The 8,269-nt window shown below is 37.6% G+C and overlaps 1 non-coding gene across 1 annotated transcript; it reads right to left on the reverse strand.

The window, feature by feature from the left end:
* Positions 1-7,506: 7,506 nt before the first annotated feature.
* On the reverse strand, positions 7,507-7,609 carry LOC113592755 (U6 spliceosomal RNA). Its single transcript, XR_003412715.1, has one exon. It is a non-coding gene; the product is annotated as a U6 spliceosomal RNA (small nuclear RNA).
* Positions 7,610-8,269: the final 660 nt, after the last annotated feature.

The following is an 8,269-nucleotide window of genomic DNA, read 5'->3' on the forward strand; positions in this document are numbered from 1 at the left end:
CTCAAAGCAAAGCCACTATAATGAGTTTATGAAAGTGTTAGACAGTTTGCTGGCTTTCTGTTTTCAGGTGGTGATTCCCAAAAAGTGTTTTAAAAATTCCTCTCCAATTGCATCAGAAGATACTTATCTATTAAAGGAAATGCAAAAATCAAGCAGAGGATGCTTAAGATGGCAAAAAAAAAAAAAAAAGGAAAGAAAGAAAGAAAAGGAAACAAGAATCTATGGAGTACCATCACACAACCTTACCTAATATTTTGCAAAATGTCTTGGAGAAAATCAGAGACATCCAGATGTAGTGAGTACACAAACTCAGGTCTGGGAGGAATGTAAACTTATTTTCTATAATTATGTTCATATTTAATATCCCTACTTTCCCAAGTTAATGAAAAATTAATCTTTTAAAAAAATGTTTATTTATTTATTTTGAGAGAGAGAGAGAGCATGTGCAAGTTGGGGAGGGGTAGAGAGAGAGGGAGAGAGAGAATCCCATGAAGGCTCCATGCTGTCAGCACAGTCTAATGTGGGGCTTGATCTAATGAACCATAAGATCATGACGTGAGCTGAAACTGAATCGTACACTCAATCGACAGAGCTAGCCAGGCACCCTGAAAAATTAATCTTAATTATTTGAATGTTCTTTTTTTAAGTTTTAATTTAAATTCTAGTCAGTAAACATACAGTGTAATATTAGTTTCAGGTGTACAATATAGTGATTCAACCCTTCTACAACACCCAGTGGTCATCACAACAAGTGCACCCCTTAATCCCCATCACCTATTTAACTCATCCTTCCACCCACCCCCCTCTGGTAAGCACCAGTTTGTTTTCTATAGTTAAGAGTCTGTTTCTTGGTTTGCCTCTCTCTCTCTCTTTTTCCCCTTTGCTCGTTTGTTTTGTTTCTTATATTCCACATATGAGCGAAGTCATATAGTATCTGTCTTTCTCTGATTTCATTTAGCATAATACTCTCTAGCTCCATCCGTGTGGTTGCAAATGGCAAGATTTCATTCTTTTTATGGCTGAGTAATATTCCATTGTATATATATGTACCACATCTTCCTTATCCATTCATCAGCTGATGGACACTTGGGTTGTTTTCATAATTTGGTTGTTGTAGATAATGCTGTAAACATCAGGTTTCATGTATAACTTTGAATTAGTATTTTTGTATTTTTGGGTAAATACCTAGTAGTGCAACTGCTAGATTGTAGGGTAGTTCTGTTTGTAACTTTTTGAAGAACCTCCATACTGTTGGCTATACCAGTTTGCATTTCTAACAAGAGTGCAAGAGGGTTCTCCTTTCTCCATATCCTTGCCAACATTTGTTGTTTCCTGTGTTTTTTATGCAAATTGAATATTATTTTAAATATATCAGATGAGCTGATTCCATTCAGGGTCTCACATATGTGAGGCTTTACTTAACTTGAGTGGTGAAAGGGACCTTGGATACATCTTCCCAAATCCTAAAGGTAGTCATTTCTACTTTCCTGATGCCTTACCATGGTGGACAGAGCAGAGAGGTAAGGCTTAGAGGTTGCTGCCTTCCCAAGAAAATGAGGCAAAACACTGGAGGATCAAACCATGTGGAAGACTTTGATGGACTTCCCCCAAGCTTAGCTCGCAGAGAAGACTAGGCACAGGATAACATTCTCTTGAACACACCAGTATCTAAGATCTTTAGTTTCTCCTTTAGTTCTCTTCTTCATACAGGCTATGGAATCATTTGCTTTTTCTCTTTGAGAACTTTTTTTTTTTTGCAGAAAATGTAGAGAACACTAAAATGAACACCTGTGTCCTCACTACCAAGGAGTGAAGATTGTTAATATTTTCATAACATCTTTTTTACCTATTTAAGTAAAATAAACGAAATATCACAGATACTTTGATGTTTCTTTGGGGCTAGATTTCAATTCCCTATTACATCCAAGTGTGGGGAGATGTGTTCAAGAATTCCTTATAGTTACATAAATGGGTTAAAAAAACTTAGTGCAGGGGCGCCTGAGTGGCTCAGTCGGTTGAGTGTCCGACTTCAGCTCAGGTGATGATCTCACACTCTGTGAGTTCGAGCCCCGCGTCAGGCTCTGTGCTGACAGCTCAGAGCCTGGAGCCCGCTTCAGATTCTGTGTCTCCCCTCTCTCTGTCCCTCACCTGCTCATGCTCCATCTCTCTCTGTCTCAAAAATAAATAAAAACATTAAAAAAATTGTTTTAAAAAGCTTAGGGCAGAAAGCCACCACCACAGGGCGAAAGCACCCAAGGTTAGTTAGCAAGATATTATAATGGGATAATGAGTAACTTGTTATATTACCTGCAGGAAACTACTTTCTGTCTGGCACCAATATACTTTGATCACAACTTCAAACTCCACTTGCCCCCCTCCACCCCAGACCCTTTGATTCTTACACACACAAGTTAATGATACTATCTGATTGTTTTCTTCATGTTCACTATGTGTGTAAGATCTTGAGAGCTCAGTAAATTCGGACACAAGGGACACCTGGGTGGTTCAGTCGGTTGAGTGTCTGACTTTGGCTCAGGTCGTGATCTCACGGTTCGTGGGTTCAAGCCCCGCATCAGGCTGTGTGCTGACAGCTCAGAGCCTGGAGCCTGCTTTGGATTCTGTGTCTCCCCTCTCTCTGCCTCTCCCCCACTCACGCTCGGACTCTCAAAAATAAATAAATGTTAAAAAAATTAAAATAAATAAATACAGAGACGAAATCCCTGTTCAGGGCTCTTGTCTTCTCCCAGACATCAGCCTCTCTCATATTCAATTCTGCGTCCACTCTCTTGCTGGACAAGAGAGAACTCCAGACTCATAGTCTGCAACATCCATGCACTACTGCTCCCACATGGTGAGCCAATGCTGGTTCACAAACTTGTTTATTCCAGTTGTTCTTGTTTAATTATATATTTAATTAAATGTTGTGCATCATGATGAAATATGAATGTAGGAAAAACAATTTCTCTCCGTGAAAATTAAATTCAATGCTTTAAGAAGATTTAATAAAGGCAAATCAATAACAACAACAACAACAACAACAACAACAACAAAACCCTGCTGTGAATTAGGTATACATGTGACAACTATAAAAGATTGATGGTGTTTGGGGTAAATTATAAAACCCAGAAGGATTCTGCATTGAGAGCACTTTGCATATGTTTGTAAGGTCTTGTTTCACTTTATAGTAAGTAGGAAAACTGAAAGACTTAGGTGATACACTATTGATGTGGTTTATGAAAAAAAAAAGGATGCTGAACTCCAAACAGTGGTCTCATATACAAAGTAAAGGTCTTGGCTGTACATCTAAAGATTGGCAAATTAATATATGTTCATGCAAATTAAAATAAATGTGTAAGATATGCTTGTATATGTGTGTTGAAAGCTATAAATTAAGCAGAGAGGTCTGTAAACAAGAGAACTGGAATTGAAGTTGGTAATTAGGAGGTAAGAAGTGGTTCAGGAAGGTAAAGAAGATGGAGGCCAGATTACAGGAGAGTAAGGTGAAAAATAAAACCACTGTACTGAGAAAAATTAATCAAGATGCTTAATAACAATAAATCATTAATAATAAATGACAAGAGATAACATTTACTGAGTGCTTATTGTATGCAGGCCCCATCCTAGACCTTTTCCATGCCCTATCTTCCTACAAACAACTAAGGAGGTAGATACAATGTAACTCGTGCCAAGTTAAATAGCAAGAAAGTGAAATGGATTTTTCTGTTAAAGCACATGCTTGGGGGGGGGGGGGAGGATGGGGAATCTGGATTTTTCTGATGTGAGAATATCCTAGGGAAAAAAATAATAAAAAGTTTAAATCAAAAGCCAACTGTAAGTTATTAAGTGTTCTTGCTACTTGGCCAATATTCACTTAAATGTACAAACTTCCTCTCTTTAAATAGGTGATCTAAAAGTTCACCTTTAACAGTTACTTCTGACGTCCCTACTAAGTTCACTCAAGTCCCACAGACTGGATGGAGGAAGAAAATGGGGTGGGGGAGTAATATTATGCCTTACAGCTCAGCACAGGGGATGCAGTGAGTATTCTAAGTAATCTGTTCCTATCCTACCTCAGAAACCAAATGTAATGTTTAAATTTTATTGGTTTCTCTCTTAAAGGTGGTCTCTGATTTTGTCTCTAATTCTGGAGGACACATTCTTTGGGGCTTAAAATTTTCTCCAACATAAATATAGTAAATAGTACTACTGAGTAAAAATAAAGCACACAGTAGTTACTTCAAGGAAAAAAAAAGATTTTTCTAAATTATTTAAATAACTTTTGTGTAACTTATCAGAAAATGAAAAGAATGGAACTTACATCAAGGAGAAGCAATAAATTCAAGAGTAGGTCTCTTTAGAAGAAAAAGCTAAGTGTATAAGTAGAGGTATCTAAAAAGAAATAGTATGAGCATTCTTTCCACATTAATGACTCTGAAAATAGTTATCTGCAGAAAACATGACAGATTGAATTTCCATGGCTAATTAAGAACAGATACAGGTTTGACACCTTTGGGACTCTGGCAGCAGTGATTCTAATTTTGTGTCTCCTACCAGTTTACATTTGCACACAATGAGTGTGACAGCAGTAGCCAGATTAGACTGATTATTTTGTCAAATATTGAGTTACAAAAACAACAGGGGCAGAGTAAAGGTAGAGTCATAGAATTTAACCTCTTGAGGCACATTACCTCACAGTTCTAAACACACAAGGTGGCTCTGATAGATGAACAATAGACTAATACTTAGGAGTAGATATTACTGATTTTTTTCTAGCTATGAGAAGAAACAATAGGAAATTAATTAGATTCTTATTTTGGTTCTAAGATTAATTCTTATAGTCTACATTTGAAGACTTTGAACTCAATACAAGCAAGACAGGACTCCCAAATCAATAAATCAGTGTATAGGAATAGTTAACCCTGAAATAGATCCCAGGGTGTGTAAAAACCTACTATCTAATAACGGGAGTATCATTAACCAATAGATAAAAAAAAATGGATCATTTCACAAAAAGCATTGGGGAACAGTTATTTGAAAGAAGTTCAAACTCACTTCACGCCAAAATAATTCCAGAGAAATTTTAATGTCAAGACCTATTTTAACCATTAAATATTCTAGAAGAAAAAAAAATGCTAGAAGAAAATATGAAACTTTAGGGGCACCTGGCTGTCTCAGTCTGTTGAGCGCATGACTCTTGATCTTGGGGTTGTGAATTTCAGCCCTGCGTTGAGTGTAGAGATTACTTAAAAATAACAAATCTTTTTTTAAAAAAAGTTCTATAAGTTCTATTGAACTGATCTCAAAAGATAAAAGGACATTTTAAGCATAACATCACTGGAAATATAAGAAAGGAAATATCAAGAGTTTTTTTAGTGTATTCTATCCCATATTTTCTTCTAGTACTTAAAAAAAAAATTCCCTTACTATTATAAGCAATGCTGTGAAAGTCCTTACAAATGTACCTTTTGCAAAGATGCCCGTATGGTAAATTCCTAGCAATGGAACTTCCAGACCAAAAGATATGTGTAGTTTAAATTTCGTTTGATATGAACTGATATTAAATTACATTCCCACTAATAGTTAATGAGAGTGCTTGTCTCCACACCTTTCTCAGCCTTACATATTACTAAATTTAAAAGGTTTTTGCCAATCCAATAGGTAAAAAAATATCTCATTGTTACTTCTTGCACTCTTACACTTTTTTCTTAATGTAGTTCTTTAATCCACTTGCCATTTCACTTTCAGGGTGGTCCAAGTTGAGGACTTCATCATTTTCACCCCTCAAGAGAGTGAGTTATCCTACCAAAGGGATAGCCAGATGTCCTCACATCAGTGAATAATCAGTCTTTCCCTCAATTGTTTGAAATGTCACATCCATCATATACTCCTTTGCATTGTATATTGATTCCTTTCTGGACTCCTGGTTCCAAATGACCAAATGGACATTTATCTGCCACTGTCGATTTTATAAAATATTTGATATCTGCAGGGCACCTAATTGTCTTAATATTCTTCTTTTTCAATAACATCCCTTTTCTCTTCTGGATAAATTTGAGAATCAACTTGTCAAATTAAAAAAAAAAAACCCAGTTGGGCCAGTTGATAGAGCACGTGTGACTCTTGACCCCAGGGTCCTGAATTCCAAGCCCCACAATTGAGTGTAGAGCTTACTTAAAAAAAAAAAAATCCAGTTGGGATTTTGATTAAAATGATGATAAATTTATAGATTCATTTGGAATAAACAAGTTTCTCATCCAGGACTGTGATTTATTTTCCCATTTATTCAGAGATTTATTTTTTCCTTTATAACAAAAAAATTTCATGGTTTTCTTCATAACAATTTTACACATTTCTTCCGGAATGAATGAACGCATTCACAGAACAACTTTTTGTGTTAGGTTCAGGGAATATAGAGATGAACAAGACAAGTTCCCTGTTTCCATGGAGCCTATATTCTAATTGAATAAGATAGCCAATAAACAAATAAGTAAAAAAGATCAGAGGGGTGCTTGACTGGCTCAGTCAGTAGAGCATCCAGCTCTTGATTTCAGCTCAGGTCATGAGCCCAAGATCATTGGATCGAGTCCCGCCTTGGGCTTTGTACTGACCTTGGAGCCTGCTTAAGATTCTCTCTCTCTCTCTCTCTCTCTCTCTCTCTCTCTCTCTCTCTCAGATAAAACAAATATAGGAGCACCTGGGTGGCTCAGTCAGTTAAGCATCTGACTTTGGCTGAGGTCATGAACTCTCTATTTGTGAGTTTGAGCCCCACGTGGGGCTCTATGCTGAAAGCTCCAAGAGCCCGCTTCAGATTCTGTGTCTCCCTCTCTCTCTGTTCCTCCCCTGCTTGCACTCTGCTCACAATCTGTCTCTCTCTCTCTCTCTCTCTCTCTCAAAAATAAATAAATAAATAAATAAATGAATAGTTAAAAACTAAATAAATAAAAAATAAAAAGAATACAGGGGTGCTTGTTGACTCTGATGGTTAAGCGACTGACTTTGGCTCAAGTCATGATCTCGTGGTTTGTGAGTTCAAGCCCCGATTAGGTCTCTGTGCTGACAGCTCAGAGTCTGGAGCCTGCTTCAAATTCTATGTCTCCCTCACTCTCTGCCCTTCCCTCCCCCCTCTCTCTCCCTCTCTCAAAAATGAATAAACATAAAATAAAATAAAATAAAATAAAATAAATATATTTATTGATTTAATTTTTTAAAAGTTTGTTTTTGACAGAGAGAGAGAGAGAGAGAGAGAGACAGAGCATGAGTGGGGGAGGGGCAGAGAGCAAGGAAGACACAGAATCTGAAACAGGCTCCAGGCTCTGAGCTGTCAGCACAGAGCCCAATGCGGGGCTCAAACTCACAGACCGCGAGATCATGACCTGAGCTGAAGTCAGAAGCTCAACTGACTGAGCCACCCAGGTGCCCCAAAATAAATATATTTTAAAAAGATCAGATAGTAAGAAGTCCTCTGCAGAGAATTTAAGTAGGGTTATCATAGAAGTAGCTTTTTCTTTAAATATGGAATGCTTCACGAATTTGTGTGTTATCCTTGCGCAGGGACCATGCTAATCTTCTCTGTATTGTTCCAATTTTAGTATATGTGCTGCCCAAGCAAGTGCTAGAGGCCGCTTTTAAAAAACAGGCCTGACTGCTTTCAACAAGAGCAAAACTATGGAAAGAGCCCAAATGTCCATCAACTGATGAATGGATAAAGAAGATGTGGTTTATATACACAATGGAATACTACTTGGCAATGAAAAAGAATTAAATCCTGCCATTTGCAGCAACGTGGATGGAACAGGAGGGTATTATGCTTAGTGAAATAAGTCAGTCAGAGAAAGACAGATATCCTATGTTTTCACTCATATATAGAACTTGAGAAACTTAACAGAAGACCATGGCGGGTGGGAAGGGGAAAAAAATAGTTACAAACAGAGAGGGAAGGAGGCAAACTGTAAGAGACTCTTAAATACAGAGAACAAACTGAGGGTTGGTGGAGGGGGTGGGGGAAAGGGGAAAATGGGTGATGGGCGTTGAGGAGGGCACTTGTTGGGATAAGTGCTGGGTGTTGTATGTAAGCAATGAATCACGGAAATCTAACCCCAAAACCAAGAGCACATGGTATACACTGTATGTTAGCTTGACAATAAATTACGTTAAGAAAAAAAAAAAGAGAAAAGAAAACAGGCTTGAGCAATGGCAACTTGATCCAGGCAAAAGGGCCCCCAGCAACCACTTGGCTGAATACACAGGCCCATCAGGCGGCCCACATCAA

The sequence above is a fragment of the Acinonyx jubatus genome, chromosome E1, assembly GCF_027475565.1.
Source record: "Acinonyx jubatus isolate Ajub_Pintada_27869175 chromosome E1, VMU_Ajub_asm_v1.0, whole genome shotgun sequence".
Lineage (NCBI taxonomy): Eukaryota > Metazoa > Chordata > Mammalia > Carnivora > Felidae > Acinonyx > Acinonyx jubatus.